This window comes from Paralichthys olivaceus, chromosome 20 (assembly GCF_024713975.1).
Source record: "Paralichthys olivaceus isolate ysfri-2021 chromosome 20, ASM2471397v2, whole genome shotgun sequence".
Taxonomy (NCBI): domain Eukaryota; kingdom Metazoa; phylum Chordata; class Actinopteri; order Pleuronectiformes; family Paralichthyidae; genus Paralichthys; species Paralichthys olivaceus.
In genome coordinates this window covers 7,025,240-7,042,500 of record NC_091112.1, presented here as the reverse complement: position 1 = coordinate 7,042,500, position 17,261 = coordinate 7,025,240, and the positions used below count along the sequence as shown (strand labels likewise).

At 39.0% G+C, this 17,261-nt stretch overlaps 1 protein-coding gene across 3 annotated transcripts in view; it reads left to right on the top strand.

The window, feature by feature from the left end:
• LOC109638853 (TBC1 domain family member 20) overlaps positions 1–17,261 on the top strand; it is a 74,820-nt gene that overhangs the window by 34,905 nt on the left and 22,654 nt on the right. For 2 of the 3 annotated variants that reach the window (XR_011239621.1, XR_011239622.1), the window contains exon 10: positions 2,047–2,161. The exons of the other annotated variant lie outside the window; for it this stretch is intronic. The gene's annotated coding sequence lies outside the window, so the exon portion shown is untranslated. The remainder of the gene's footprint in view (positions 1–2,046; positions 2,162–17,261) is intronic. 3 annotated transcript variants of the gene reach the window in all.

Sequence of the window (17,261 nt, the reverse complement as noted above, 5' to 3'; positions counted from 1 at the left end):
GTTCCTTTTGGTGGCCACGACAGCGCTTTGATTAATGATGAGTCAGCAGGATTTTATTTAGCTATGAGCTTCAGGAAAGAATAAATGATTGTATATTAAATGGTTTAAAATGCATCTCTGTCAAATTAAGCAAAATGTAATAATGATTACAATAAACTTTATTCATTTTGGGCCTTCCGGTTAAGCCATGCTCTGGATAGACGCATAGTAAACTGCTCCATTCAGTCGCTGTCTAAAATACCCTCAATAGCAAAACCTTTAACGTAAATTAAATTTACCTCAGGTGCGGGTCCTCTCTATGGAGGCCACCATGTTTTTGACAATAGTCCAGACTGGACAAGCTAAACACCTTTTGAGTTTTTATGACACCTGAAGGTTTCAACAGGTTCTCTTTCATGTTTGGAAGGGGAGGGTGAGGTGAGGGGGATTCAGGTACAACATGCAACTTCACCACTAGGTGTCAGTAAATCTTACACACAGAGCCTTTAACCTGATAACAAACGATCTGCTGCTTGAGGTAAATATGCCTGATGCCTTCTTTTAGTGAGACTCACCGGTGGGAATGTGTGTGAACCGAAAGTAATGAAAAAACACCACGTTTTGCTCAGCCAGCTTCACCCAGACAAATAAAGGTTAATGAAAAACGGAATGTGTAATTTCGGCAGGAGACTTTGGGCTGTGTGTGTGTATGTCGCACAGGACAGACACACACCTGACTAGTGTGTACTAACCACACTCTCACTGGAAGACCCTTTAAAGTAACTGTATAATTATGCATAAGAAACGGGCTGCACACACGCCTGAACACGAACAAGTGATTCTTCAAAGTGAATCAACAGTTGTGGAGAGTTCTCAGTAAAATATGAATATGGATCAAAGTGCTGCTTTTTTTTGCTCCGTCAGCTTTTCTTCTTTTTTTTAAGAGAGGCATTGCAGCACTACAGACCTACTTTCAGCCTCCTCATACGCCTGCATAGTGCACCTGAGCCTTTTAGATAACTGCTGGGATCACAGTGAAACTCAGACAGTAAATGTTTGTGTCGCTGCTTTCATCCTTTCTCTCTGCGTCTCTGGTCATTACTGAATCAAATCTTTGCATTTGCTTTAAAAAAGGAAATTTCACATTAAAGTCTTCACCGAGGTTCATGTCTGTGTTAAGTTTGATCCAGACTTAGGCAACCTCTTTTGGTCCTTTTATCTGTTAGTTGAACATCTGAAGTTCCAGACAAAACAACGTAGGTGTGAAAGTGACCTAAACTTCCTTGTTTTAAGTCAAGTCTGATTTTGCCATCAGGGTTTGCAGTGCGCTACATATCATGGCTACATTAATCAAAGCTTTCATATGCAACTGGTCTAATATATTCAACCTTGGGTGCAACTGATTCACATGTTTGTGTTGACTCATCCTTTCCTCATTAAGTGCATTCGTCTCTCCCAGTTTAAATCTCAGGGTAAACTAACCAGTCTCCCAAATGAAAAAAATACATAGTTTGTAAATACAGGACGACAACATCTGTGCCTCCAAGATGGCCACAAATCACTGATCGTTAGGGAACAATTCTGCTTAAAAGAAATCAATACTGACCCTCGGTTGGAAATGGAAATCAAACAGCAGTTCCCAAGTGTGTCTGATGTTTAAAGCCAACCCACCTTTTTTTGTCTCCAGATTTTGTTCTTCTACTATAACATGTTTCCTCCTTTGATCCTGACACACACACACACACACACACAGTCATTATCACTGTAGCTGCTGGAGGTCTTTGTCACTTGAACGTTACCATGTTGTTTTGAGATATTTGCTGAAACGACGGATACTGTTGATTTTCTTGCTGAGGAAAACTTGTCTTGAGGCCTCTTGAGTTTGTCGGAGGAAATCTTTTTTTTTTTTTTTTTTATAACCTAAACAGACTTACTAAATCTCAACTTCCTCCAGCAGCTCATCTTCGCTCTGAGCTGTTGTGTGTTTTTTTTACGTGACTTTATGTTCTTTCAAATTTGGGGCAACACGTTTGACTATGTTTCTCTTCAAATATGACTTTGTTACAGACGCACAAAAAGTCAAGTCTGGCTACAGGCAGTTCCTCACGAAAAGGTCAGAGGTCGCGAGAGCTTTCGTGATCTTGTCCAAATTTTAGTGACAGGCGGCAGGGATCGGACAGAGGTGAGAATATTTGAATTTCCTCTATTACCACACGTGACAAAATCTGTATGAACGCACATTCTCTTTGTAATATTTGATATATATTTAATTTAAACACACTAAAAAAACTGCAGCAGCACAGAGAAGTAATAAAGAAAAATCAGCGGGGGATAATTTATGAATCAGTAGGATGTGGTAACAGCAGATTGATGACATGGGTGATAGAGCAATAGAGGTTTTACCGTTTGACTAAACTGTAACTGACAAGTGTAATTTATTTTTTTTTCTACTTGCATTTATCAGGCTATTTCAGAGGCAATTTAGATCCCAATGAAGTCCATTCTCCCAAAGAAGTAGCATACACACACACACACACACTACTGTATTAGCATCATACATCTTCATTAGCGTTCAGTCATATCTCTGTTCTTCTCCCACTTTGTGGCTCCAGTTTCTTTGTTTCTCCCTCATGAATGTTAAAATCTCGGAGTATTAACACTCAGTCATATTTAGGCGTAATGACTGAGAGACGCTCAGAGGATTGTTTAGTCAAATTTCCAGTTAATCATGGATATGCTTGCTTAACCTCGCGCAGGAAACATCTTTGGGGGAGAGAAAGGGAGGCGCTTGAAAAATATGACTCAATTTCCATTTTATTGCAATGAGTGAAATTTATGGCAATAGTTTCTTCTGAGTGATGGTGAGTTTGAAGACAAATCAACGGATAAACAACCTCTGATCTGTTAAGTCGGCAGAAATATTTCACCTTTACATTGAAGGTTGGATTGTGTTTTATAAGATCACGTAAATAGATAATAAATAATTATGACACATATAAGATTTATACCTAATAATTCTCCAAAGTGAGTGCAATGATTATGCTTAAAAATATTATAATGATAGTTCAAAACATATAGGAACACTTTTGTGCTCGTATAGCCCAAAACCTTTGAAGAATACATGATTCTACCATTATTTAGAACAAAATATTTATTAATTGATTGATTAATTTAATATATTATTATGTTTGTTTGCCATTTTTAACTAATATAAAAAAAAAATTGCCATTGAAACATAATCACACAACATATACACTTGGTTTTGGATTTAATTCCTCTTCTTAGCTAAATTTCTGCTGATAGATCACACTGGTTCTTTAAATATCTTTACAAGTTCATAAAAATAAAGCCACTTTGTCGCAGCTGTACTTTAACATTAAATGTAATGCTACATGGCAACAAACACCATGACAATGCTAATATACTTTAGTGTTTATGTACAACGTTCACAGTGTTAGTATTGTACCATTTCCTACCATTACTAGAGTGGTAATATCAACTCGTTGCTCTATGATTCATCACTCAGAGATTAAAAATTCAAGTGGCTCCAGTAAACTGATATTATTGTTTTTCTAAATTTTTAAATTGAGTTTTTGAACCTCATGAATCTCAGCACACGTCGAGGTGCTCACTCACTGATATTGACGACCGCCTCCATCAGCCCCACGCGGTTATTTATAGTCACAGGTTTTGGCTTTTGGAGCGGAGAAAAACTTATTTCCCTTTTAAATATTCCGCTCACGCTGTGTGTCTGAATGATCTGACATCTCACTCCTGAGTTGTTTTGCCTTCCAGACAGATTAGCTGGGCCAGCGATTTGAAAACAGGCAGAATGACCCCCATAAATAAGTTCAAGTAGTTGGATGAAATCTGTTTGATTACACTCATTTTCCCCCTCTGCCTTTCTGTTTTGTTACGAACACCTCCTCGGATAGTGTTTAATCAGAAGCTGCTGTGTTTAGCAGTCATTCATCAACACAATGCCCTCTCCTCCGGTTCACTGCCGCACACATTTCCTCTTTTATCAGAGCAAAATGTCATGAACTCTGCTCAGATTTCTTCTTGATGGAGTCTTTACTCAGTCAACCAAAGGCTAACTAGCTAATTAGATCTCAGGCTACCTGCTGTGTTTGCCCGAGAGGGAGACGGAAATTTAATAACGGCGATAAAGTGCAGATTTTTGGGGCGATAAATGTGTTTTCACTCTTTGTGACAGTATCTACATTCTCTCCTGCATGTGAGTAATATATGTGTATAGATAAGTGTTGATTATTACAAATGGATTATTATGGAGGAAGGTTATTTTAATATAAAATACTAAGCTTCCTAAACTTAATTTGGCAATGAACATATTTAAGTTAACAGAATTTAGATATATAAAAGGTTGGATATTTATTTTCTTGACTCTCAGAGTTCTCCGGTCCATCACAGAGAGAAAGGTCTTTGACATGCCTTGTCTCCTGACCTCATAACAATCAGTTCATCACTGATTTTGCATCCATCAGCTCTGTTTCAGCGATATCACACAGAACTTAATTCTAGCAGCTGATATCCTCGGTATTATAGTCGTCAAGAAACCTGCTCCGATGTCCTTGGTGAGCATCTCTGCCCAGAGAACGTTATCCATATCTGGCAGTTTGCAAATATCTGCTTTATCTCCAAGCTGCAGCACTTTTATTGTCCTCATTGGATGGAACAATGACCCTCTAGAAAAGCACTGATGGGCCATTCAACCACCTCCCAGACAATTCCTACTGGGACATATACTTAATGTTACATCCATCCTAAATGTAATATAGCCCAAATTGAAACCAAATATTCAGAAATTATGCAGAAGTACTTCAGAGGGAATTTTCGAAGGTATTTTTATGCTCAAATTGAAAATGCACATGCAATCAGGTGGATATAAATGAACATATTGACTGACAGAGAAGAGAATAGAGTGAAAAATAGAGACAGAGAACCATAGAGAGATGCATGTAGAGGAATAATGTCAGAGGGACTCAGTCTCAGTGTAAGTTTACTGCTGTTACATGACTTTCTGGCTGATGTCAAGGACTGGATGTTCCAGAATCTCCTCCAACTAAATTTGGACAAAACTGGGATTATTCGGGGAGGGAAGAAAAGCTTGAATGACTTCAGTCTGTCCTCTGTTTTTTTGTCGCATGCACTCGCTCCTCTCTCCGTCTCTCTTAATCTCTCTCTTCCTCTCTGTCCCCTTCTTTCTGTACTCTGTCTTTTTGTCTTTGCTTTTTATCTCACAGAACAAGTTATAGTTGTATTTGGGCCCAGTCACCTTGAGGCAAAGGGTGGGGAGTTTGAGTACATCTGCCTTGGGATAGTCTTTACAGTTTGAATGCATATGTACTGGAATACTTTCTACAGTTTGTCTGTTAGTTAGCATGATTACTCTGAAATTTTGTGCAGGGGTGGAGCACGTCCCAAGGAAAAACAAAAACAATTTCAGTGGATGTAAATCCGATGGTGTATCCAGGATTATATCTTTTTCATTTTCTTTATCATTCTGTTGACTTTTTCGGAGAGTAAATTCATGGATGCTGATGTAAGAAATCTGGCACATTAAGGGGACGGATATGAGTGTGTCCAGTTTCATTTGACTGACACAGGTAAGAGGAAGCTGGTATGAGTGTGTGAAAATTTGGACTTTGAATGTGTGGAACTAGTGAAGTTAAATGTAGTTTCATAGGGGGACTGTTGGGCCTTGTATGTGCTCTAAAACGCTTTCAATTATTCAAAGCATTTCTGGACTCAGATTCAACGTCTCTAAAACACACTGAAAGACGGTAGCCGCTCATTTATACATTTTTTTTGTAATTAAATATGTTTTAGTGCTGGTCATATCTTTTAGTCTTGAATGGCTGACCTTCAAGCTTTTAAAATGTATTCACCAGCATCTCACTTGCATCCAGAAATACTGTATTTATCTCTGAGTGCCTCACACAACGCATGAAGGCAAAGCAAGACAGATCGGGACATGGAGGTCTTGTCAAGGCTTGGCAGTAGCCGCCCTGACAAGCCTCAGAGGACACTTTAAAAATGCTTGTCAGTAAAATGCAGAGCAAAAGAAGTGACACGTGAAGGACATGTTGTACAGTCTGTATCAACAGGTCACCTCTCTCTCTGCTTTGCTTCTCTTCCGACCAATCATTCCACGGTCATCGTTACAAATGCCTCCTGCATGTGCTACCCAGACACCACGCTCTGAAAATGTTCCTGCTGTGGTGAATGTGTCTGATGTGAACTATTTCCTGCTGCGTTCTTCATATATGAAAGACAAAGCTCATGAAAGACCAAGATTTGCGAGTGTTCAAACTTTATCAGGTTTGATGGTGGAGGAAGGACTGTACTCTTGGCAACTACTGGAATTAAACCAAACGTTATATGATGCAGAGCAACAAAGCCTCACTTGTAACATCTGATCGGCATCAGCTGGTTCATTCATGCTTGACTGCTCTTTTCCAATTTGCAACTTTTAACATCTACAGATATTGGAGGAAGTGTTGGGACCTGAGACTTCTCCCTATTACTACACACTTTGCTGCCTCAGCTCCCTCGTCCACCTGAATCGTGTCTTACAGGTTGTTTGTTTGGTGCTGTTGATTAATGCAACAAAGATGATGGTCATGTTTGTTGAGGGAGAACAGTTGTCTCTGTTGAATCTTGTTGTTGCAAAGATTATTTGAGGATCCCCTCAAACAGCTGAGTCTTTTCTGGCAAACCTATAAAGCTGTAAAAGCATGTGCAAGGAAATTCTCAGCCTCTTGACGCGTCGGTGACTGAGCTGCCTGTGTGGCCGCCTTCAGTTAGAAGTGTTCGAGATGTGACAAAATGTTCCTCGGTTCTTAGACAGATTACGAGAGAGACTTTCAGATAAAAACTCTGGCTCCTTTTCAAACGTTTCACTGCCAACATTTGAAATTAGCAGAGATTTTGCACACGGCCTCACACGTCTGAGGGGAGCTTATGTGTGCTCTAGAAGATATGACGAGGGGTCTTATACCCTACAAACACAGGCCCAAATCCCAACTATAACACAGCCTACACACACACACACACACACACATATTTGTACATCTATTCTAGTGAGGATACTCATTGGCATAGTACATTCCCCAGCCCCTTACCCTAAAACCTAAGCCTAATTTAACCCTAACCCTAAAACCAAATCTTAACCCTCAAACAGCGACTTAAAAGTGAGGACCGGCCAAAATGTCCTCACTCCGTAGGTTCTGGGCTCAAAATGGTCCTCACAAAGATATCTGAACAAGTACACACACCCACACCCACACACGAAGGAGCACTGACATGCACAAAGCACAGAGGTTTTAAAAAAATTATTAGCTAAAGTTGCTTGGGTGATGGTCGATGTTCTAAAAGCCCTATGCAATACAACTTTAATAGCAGTGGCAACAGGGTACACACACACACACACACACACACACACACACACACACACACACACACTCACACACATACTCACACACATACAGAGAGTAAGAGAGAGAGAGACATTTTCTCTTCCCTTATTTGCAATGTCTGGTTTCCCCGTCTCCTCCACTTTCCTTCTCTGTCTCTCCTCTTTCTTCATCTTCATAACCGGCTCCATAGCCCAAGGGCTAACAGTGAAAATACAGCTCCTCACTCATAAAACCACTGAACAACACACAGGCAGTTATTGTTCTGTGTGAGCGACTGTCAGCGAACTGACAAACGACACAGAATTAGTGTTTTACAGACACAGATCTTGACATCAAAAGTATAGTGTGTGTGTGTGTGTGTGTGTGTGTGTGTGTGTGTGCACGCAAGCGAATGTGCATGCTTGTGTCTCTTACATGTTGTGCAATGAGATAATAATATTAAGTCAAACATACTCTGTTGTGTTTCAGCATGTGTGTGTGAGGAAGAAGAGGGGTTATAAGTGTATGTGTGTGCGTACAGCGCCTGAGGGCTTTGTTCTGTACTGGTGCAATAAAAGACACATTAGAGAAAGAGAGAGATTACAGAAAAAAAACATTATCAGCCATAAATGGTGGGGTTTTTTTCTATCTCATAGAAAAAAAAATCATAAATCTGTGTGGGTGTGAGAAGCAACAGAGCAGAGTTTCACATGATGCATCTGCCTGGAAATCCTGGAAATGCAATGATCCACGGCAACATACATTTTTTGAGCACATTGAGTTTGTTGTAATGCGGCAAACAAATTTTTGCAGCCTTGACACAGGGTTGGAGTCAGGAGTTTGTACAGAAGAATCAAGAGGATGAAGAAAGAGAGAAAAAGGATGAGAGGGATAGTGGCTTAAAGATAAGAGAGAGTAGAAAAATTGGAAGAAAGAAAACAAGGGTTATTGGTGTGTGTTCCCCCCCCTCTGAGTGTGTGTCTTTGCAGCAGGTGTGTGTGTGTGTGTGTGTGTTTTAGAGGTGATGAACAGACAATAGCTTCCCAATTGGAAAGGATTCAATTTATACCCAATCTATCTTCCGCATCTGACTCTTACACACACACACATTCTGTACGACAGCTCTTACGCAGGGGTCAACCCTGAGTGACCTCTGCCTGTTTCCTCTTACCTGTGTGTCAGTCATATGAAACTAGACCGACGTCGCTGCTCTGTCTCAGCTCGGAGTCTCGTTGACTATCCAGCAGTTACATAGGAGAATGAGTTTTTCCACTAAAATACAGGGTGAGCTATTACAGACCAGGCTGGTATGATTACTGATGCGTTACACAGCAAAGTTAAGCTTAAAGGTGCAGAGGAACATCACAGATAGAGAGATTGTAGAGATGTTTTAAGTCTCTGTTGTAGTGATCACAGACGCCTGTGGTTCATAAAAACATTATACCCAACAAGTTAACTTTATTCTTCATCCGTCTTCATTTGTTAAAGAGCATCAGTGTGTATTGTACAAATATATCACAACAACATACGGAAAGAAATGAACAGTGTAGCTTCTAAAATGATTAAATAGTGTTAAAATGGACACTTGAGGAGAATACAAAGCAAATGGCAGAAACATTAACCCAAACTGTCTGTTGACAGGTTTATGCTGAATTCACTTTGATAACTGGATGCTAATTCATTCCAATGAAAGTTTCAGTTTCTCTAATTTGCTTGTGTTGTGACTGACGTTACATGCTCAAATAATGAATTGAAACTAACATCCATCAACGTCTATCATTAACATGGAATTTGAATTTTTAGCTAACTCCATGTCCCATCTGTAAACATAGAGGAGGCAGATTCCATTACCTATACTGCAACCAGCCACCAGGGGGCGATCAAGATGTTTCAGCCCCACTTTTGGGTAGCTGATCATGCCGTACCCAGATCTCTAAATACATCCACAGAAAAAACAAACCAGCCGTCTGGTTTAAGCAGATCTGCTTTATTTGTGCTCACGCTCGTGTTTCCTGCGGAATGAGGGATGAGCGCTGACATTTTCAATTTCTGTTTTACCTCAAAATAAAGTGGTTCAGACTGTTGGTTTGTTTGTAATTTGTCTGATCATCTGACTGCTCAATCCTTCTTCTACCACTGCTGTTTCTCTCTGCTCTCAAAATATGGCACCAATTGTCTTTCTTACTGATTTTTCCCTTTTCCACAGTTTCCCTCATTCAACTTTAGAGGGTGATGCACAGTCTGTCCTATATGTTGTGTTGAGCATTTTTTTCCGTGGTGAACTAAATACAAATTCTAGCAACTCTTGTCATGTGGGCATTAAAGTGAAGTGAACTGTGAAGCTCACTCAGTCTGTGGTTTCAGGCTTTATAAATAAAATAGACTTGGCTTTAGTTTCCTGCGCTCCAATGTTGCCACGTTTCCAGATCCAAGCAATTACTTTAATGAGTACAGTGTGAGGATAACTGACAGACATGATGCTAAAATAAAATGTTGAAATAATAAGTGTCCCTTCATAAGGAGTTCACATTATGCAGCTTTGGAAGGTAAATGATGTTGCTGACGAGGCTGCACTTTGTTGCCACTGTTGCATTTACACCATGTGCGTGCATTGCTGCTGGATGTCGTCTTCTTCCAGCCCTCGGCAGACAGACGTGTACTCAGGGAGACACCTCCCTATACTGGCTGTCGGTGCAACAGCCTCCTCTGACAGGCCGGGGGGGTCAAACCACTGTCACTCACTGTGATACGGAGAGAGAGAGAGAGAAAGCAAAGTGAATATACAGAGGAGAGATACGTAGAGAAAAGAGGGAAAGTGAAAAGAAAGGGCAGAAGGAAAGAGAGATGAGAATCCAAATGAATCTTCTTCACCCAGCGGACAGACTGTCAAGATCTCTCTCTCTCTCTCTCTCTCTCTCTCCCCCTCTCTCTTTCTCTCTCTCTCTCTCTCTCTCTTTCTCTCTCTCTCTCTCACTCTCTCTCTCTCTCACTGTGTGTGTGTGTGCGTGTGTGTGTGTGTGAGAGTGTGAGTGTCTTACCTACTAATTGAAATGCGATGAGGTGTGAAACACCCCTTTAAAAGACCTATCACCGTGAGTGAGGCTAAATATGTGTTAGCTGGAGTGTACGTGCGTGTGTGTGTGTGCACGTGTGCAATGCCCGTCCACTCATTTTGAGCACAGACATAATAATGTGCAGGATTGTGTGTGTGCCATGCTCAAGTAGTGATGTACCTGTTTGCACACAACATATCAATATGCAGTGATTAAATTAATGAAAATGCACGTTTGAAATGTGAACATGTTTACATGTGTCATAATATCATCATATACAAGTTGATGTGTGTGTGTGTGTGTGTGTGTGTGTGTGTGTGTGTGTGTGTGTGTGTGTGTGTGTGTGTGTGTGTGTGTGTGTGTGTGTGTGTATAATTTCATTTTGCCATCTCAGCTTGTTAAAGAACCATTTAGAGCTCAGGTTGAGTTTCTTCAGCGCCTCCTGACACTTCTTCTTTCCTCCTCACTGCCTCTCTGACTTCCACCATCTTTTCTCCATCTCCTTCTCATTATCTTTGTCTCCTCCTCGCTCTGCCTTCTCTCATCCTACCCTCTCTCTCTCTCTCTCTCTCTTGTTCTCCTCTCCCTCTCTTCCTGTGTGGTTACTTTACTACACATTGACTGTTTTACCTGTTTTCCACGACCTTGAAAACATTCCTTTGCAGCTCTTGACTTCACAACTCTGCAGCCTCTTCATAAATCTGAAGTGACCTGGAAGGAAATATAAAATATGACCCTGTCATAGGAAGGAGATGGGCAAAGATCTGAGACCGCTTGAGTTTAGTAACTTATGTTGAATCATACAATTTTATTTCTCTTAAAACAAAATTTCCAGAAATGAATGAATAATGAAATAATATTTACTTTCTAGGCAACATAGTAGAAAATGAATGTGAAGCTATGGAGATCCACTCATCTTAGTAGTTACTGTCCACATTATGCAGCATAATAAATTGACAGAAATGTCTCCAGTTGGTTTAATTTTTTTCGTAAAGCAGCCTGTGTGAATTTTGTCTTAACAGTGGAAGTTTTTGGCTAATTACGAAAAACAGTTTTGACCACTTACCCTCCAGGAGTGCGTGTGTGTGTGTGTTGGTGAATATAAGTGGGTTTATGAGTGGGTCCCTGCTTTCATGCATGCTGCCTTTGTGCTGCAGGTGTTTGCATATAGATGCTGGAGTGCGTGTGTGTGTGTGTGTGTGTGTGTGTGTGTGAGTGTGTGTGTGTGAAAGAAACCCTCTATATGTTCCCTATAAGACTGCTGAACCGTGATATTAAACTCAAAGCTTATATACATATTCATATAGCTGCACACACACATACACACACTGACACTAAAAGTCACTTGCCCTCGAAGGCCCCATTAAACTGATGCTGTGATATCATCATGCATAAATATCCATATTTTTTAGAAATGTTCATATGATGTTTTTCTAAGAAAGATAAACATGTTGCAGGGCTCAGGGCTGAAACATCTCAGCTGAGAGACAAGAGGTGCAGTTACTGTGAGCGTGACGATTGTGGGGTATGTGAGAATATACCCAACAAAATCAAATATAATAACATTTTATCTTATAATGAAACTAAATAAAGGTAAAGTACAGTCAAAGATAGCTTTTGGGCTCTTTTATTGACTCTTAAAAATGTAGGTCAGCATACTTTCCAGTAAAATAATGAAGCAGCAGTTTATCTTACACAAGCATATCACACAGTTTTGAGTCATTTTTACGGTCCAAACTTTTCTAAGTGAGTTTTTTTGCTTTAGTCAGGACAAATACAAGACTCTTTGATAAGCTGCGATGTCTGTGTGTAGGTTTGAGTTTCACTGTGCTTCTGCTTTATGCATGATTTAAGGTGAAAACGTAGGGACAGCGTATGAACTATTTAAACCGTCACCTGCTGAAGGCGAGAAGGTCAGGCATCCTGGGAAACAGAAATTAACATATTTGAATGCTTTGGGGCAATAAATAAAATATTCTCTGTGTTTTCCTCTTTTCTTCTCATTGTCAGTGTTTCACTGTCGGTCTTCTTTCTTTTCTCTATTTAATGCACACAGATAAAGTGTATTCATTATTATCAAGTATTACATCATTTGAAAATGCAGTCATTTGGTTAATCAGCTTCTTGATTTGTTGTCACAGCACCTTTTATTCGGGGATCACAGAACGTAACATTGTCATAAACACAGATGACCAAAACTGTCTATATTTACCATAGCCCACGTATGATGCATGCATGTAATTCAGCATCCCAATTACACATAAGACCACATCGCAAGAAAATAATCAAAACATGGGGACAGAAATAAGCCTGTATAGCAACATGACATGTTCCCATCACTTTATCTCTTTGCTCTGATGGATTAGTCACATATTGGAGGGGATTTGTGGGACATTGATGCTTCATATTTGATTATTTATAAAGGGATCAACTTGCTTATTTTCAGATTAATCACACCATATTTTTGTAACTTATTCAATCAACAACTCAATTCAACTTAAAATGAAAAATTATAGCTGCATTACTATTACTGTATATCTGTATAGTGTGTTTCCTATTTGATTATCAATTATGCATAACAGAAAATGAAACAGCACTAGTATGGATATCATATATAATGTACAGCACAAATGGACCGTGGGACTCCAGCGACCAAGTCAGGACCATCGTTTGTAGTTTTATCAACACTGAAAAAAAATTGCTTTTGCAAATATAATGTATGTTGTTAGAGCTTTTTATTACTGACTGTAGGTTTTGGTCTTTTGACCACTATATCAAAACTTAAGAGTGATCCTCTGACTCAGAGCTGTTTCTCCACACACATTTGAACTGAACCTCTAGGAGCTTTTGACTGTTCGTTTTGATCACTGGACTTCAGCATATAGTGAACAGTGATCATCCTTTACTCCTCTGACTCCTTCAGCCTTTTGTTCAGGCGGTCTTGGGCTCGATCCTCAGGCAAGTTGTCCTTCGTTGTCCAAATTAAACATTCAAAGGCTGCGGAAATAAAGGTCACTTGTCTGAGTGAATGGCTTATGGTGATAGAGGGCAGCTTATAAGATTTCAGGTGATGAGTTTGATCCTTGTGAGGATCAGGGAATTTTAACGTCCAAAATCCAGACGTCTGAAGACTGAAAAGCGCTCGGAGAGAAGCTGTCATGTCTCCTTGACATCAGAGGACATAACATTGACGTACATTCATTTCCAGGGAGATTTGACCTCAACCCAAACCTTGATCTTCATAAAATTTGAGTATTTAAAATATTTGAAGAGAATCCCCATAATGTGAATGTGTAAACAAATATAGGTCCCAAAAACAATTAAATAACCAGACCACACACACACACACACACACACACACACTGAGATAGTAGCCATTAAATCGAGGAAGACTTTTTTTAAGGGTCCAGTGAATGTTAGAATTAGTATCATTAGTGAACCAAAGGCAATATAAGAAAATCAATACCTTTAGTGGGAATAGGAGAAAATCAATCACCTTTTAATAGAAGGTCATTTGTCTATATAGGTAGTCTGCTGGCAGATGGCAGCCAATCGCAGTCAATGGGATCTTCCATGTGGCCAATAGTAATCTCAGTTACACTGTTATGGAGGCCAGCTTCAATAAGAGTCATTTGAAGCCAGTGAGAGCATCTGATGGTTAGATACGCTAAATTACTGCTGCTGGTTTTTTGTGTGTTATGGTTGAAGAGATAAATATCTGATAAGAAAAGAAACAGAATTTGAATCCTGTTTTCTTCAGGTCTTTGCAAACCAAGTCCACATTTTTCATGTGGAGTTTTTTAATAAGAATCAATATGCACAGAAACCTTTGCACATTGAATCTGATGCATTTGATCATTCTATTTGTTACAGAAAATTCAGTGCAGTTGGAATGATTCTCTGGTCCGCTCACGTTTTCCTACATCCTTTGTTTTGTGATCAGTAGATACCATCTTCAATTCAGAGCTGTTCTCCACTGCCACAATCTAGCTCTAAATTCTGCATCCCTGTATTCTTTACCTGGATTTTAATATAGAGCTGATGCAGACTTGGTGTGAAAAGACCTTTAGTCTTGTTTAACAATAACATAAAACAACAGTACAAAGACTCACATACAGAAAGACACACAATTATATCAACACACAGACAAAGAGAAGGTATCCATGCAACTACAATATGTGTGTGGTAGAAAAAAAAACAAGGAATATCGGTAAATACTACTGTTTTTTTTACAATTGGCTTCAAGCTAAAAATCTGTTCTCGCTCCACTTTCTCATACACTAATTTAAAAATGTTGACTCCCAGCCAAAGTTAGTTTCGGCAATAACAAGCTGTTCACCAAAGGAATAACAACAAATCAAGACAAAGTATGCTCGAGACTGACTTAAAGCTCCTGAGTGTAATTTTTCGCTTTTTCGCTTTTCTTTTAAACAATCTAATGATTGAAGCCACTGTGGAAATTGAAGAAAACATTTTCACTCTTTATTAAATTAAAAAGGAACTTAATTCACTTTTTGTTGCCATGGTCGCAGCCATTTGTGTAATTTTGTAACCCACGTGCTTCACACATGTACTGTGTGTGTGTGTGTGTTTTGTGAAGACAAGTTAAATAACATAAGCATTTTGTCTTGTTTATTGTTATAATGGTTATTGTAGAACATTCTAATGTTACAGTCGGGATTAAAAAGAGGTTTTTCTCATTTATTTTTATGGTTTAACATATTTTAAAATTACAGTGTTGATTATAATAGACATGCAGAAAATGTTAAAAAACCTCAGGACTAACTACAGTACGTCCCTGGTAACCAGTTAGGCTCTCAAAAAAGACTGATTCATTAACAACAACAGGGAATAGACAAGTGGTTGTTTATTTCAACCTAAAATTTAAATTATGATTCACCACTACTTATTTATTCTGCATATTTCTTGTGAAGTAAGAAAAAGAAAGTAAAAAAACCTCCACACAACTTCTTTTAAACTAGTTTTTATTTAGGAAGTGAAACAAAATGCCCAGTGTTGTCTTTGTGCTTTACATTGTTTTAAAAATCCTCAGAGGAAGAACTCAAAACAAAGCAGGAAGCTCCAGAAAAACTTCATCATCATCATCATCATCATCATCATCATCATCATCACCGTCAGTTTATACAGATCTGTAGAAATAGTCGGACTCCGCAGTCACAGCAGTGCTTATTTACAAGGCCTCTTGCCGCAAAATATTCGAGTTTTCATTCTCTCTAAAAAAAAGTTTATTAAAAAATGACACAACGTGTACTGAAGGTGTTGATTTACACCATGTGTCACTTTTACCTATTCCTTTGATGTTGTTTTCACCCTCGATTCGTCATCGTAGAAAAAAGAGGAAAGAGGTTGTTACTTCTACACACAAGGCATTTTCTACCTGAATCTAACTCTTTCATTGTGCTACTATCTTTGAAAAAAAAAAGTTGCAAGATATAATTTGTAGGAGGAAGTGCTTTTATATAAGAATACGTAAACTAGCTTGTGGCTATAGTAGGCTACGGTAGTTCATAGTAGAATCTAAGTGTTTGTCAATGCGCTCTGGTGCTGAAATATCGACCTAAAAGTCTCTACTCCTTTCCCAACAATGCGTGTAATTGCATCGGTGACCACCACAACAACCTGACAACAGCAAGAGGGGATGGAAAAGAAAAAGAGCAGAAATTTTGATGACTACAGTTGTCTCTGGAGTCCTCACAGGGAGTTTGTAGATCGATGTCTTGTGTAAAACCAAAGAGCAAAACTGATAATTTGATGAGATCCAGACTGACAAAAGGTCGATCCATAATTCTCACCAACTCAGTCGGACCACTGAGAGTCAAAGAACCACAGCTGTTCTGTCACTTATTTGACAAATACAACCAGGAACACATCAAGCACCAAACTTTTCTTGTTTCAGGTTTGTGTTTTCATCCATGTTTCAGCACCAGAGGCCTACGATAGTACCATCTACTTTCTACAATATTTTAGAATAATAATACGAGGCAGGCAGTGCATAAACCATGTACAAAAAGACCCATCCCTACCCAACCCAGAGCCCTGCATCTAAAAGGAGTTGTGCCATCTGTGTGAATCTCTGGAAGCCCCAACAGCTCCTAATGCACGTACAGACATAACTGTCAATAACGTAATGATGCCAAGTTATAATTATATCTAGGAGGCAATTGTTTTGGAGATTACAAAGCAAAACTGACTCTCTGCCTTCTCTGATTAGATCTTTCTGTTCTATTGAAACACTTCACATTCACAAAAGAAGGCCTCGAAAAACCACAACAGTGTCACGGTTCCCTTAAATATAGAGCTCTTAACCCAACCCTCATTATTTAACACTAACTTGGTTTGCTAACTCCCTGAAATTTCGTTTCTCATAACTACATAGAATAGTGGTACTTGAATGAATCAAGATGTTACAGGCTGTTATGACCTGTTTCTTCAAAAAACAAAGACAAATATCATGCATTATTGCTCTCTCAGATATAAACGAAATATTGCCCCAGACAGAATTTTGCTTGACTTGCCTGTTATCTAAGAGGTTTGGCAAAAGATCCCAAAGATTCCTAAAATTGGCATAGATTCCATTAATAGGCTATCATTTTTTGCATGCAGTAGTTTTTTTTCTTACAATTAAAGTGGCGGACAAAAGTAAAAAGGTATTCGGTAATTCGAAAGTGTCAAATGCTTTGGCATATTTGTAACAAAGGCAAAAAAAAAGTGCAAATGAATACAAAGAAACATATAAATAAATAAATAAATAGGCAATAAATAGATATTAAAAAAAGATGCAAACCTCAAA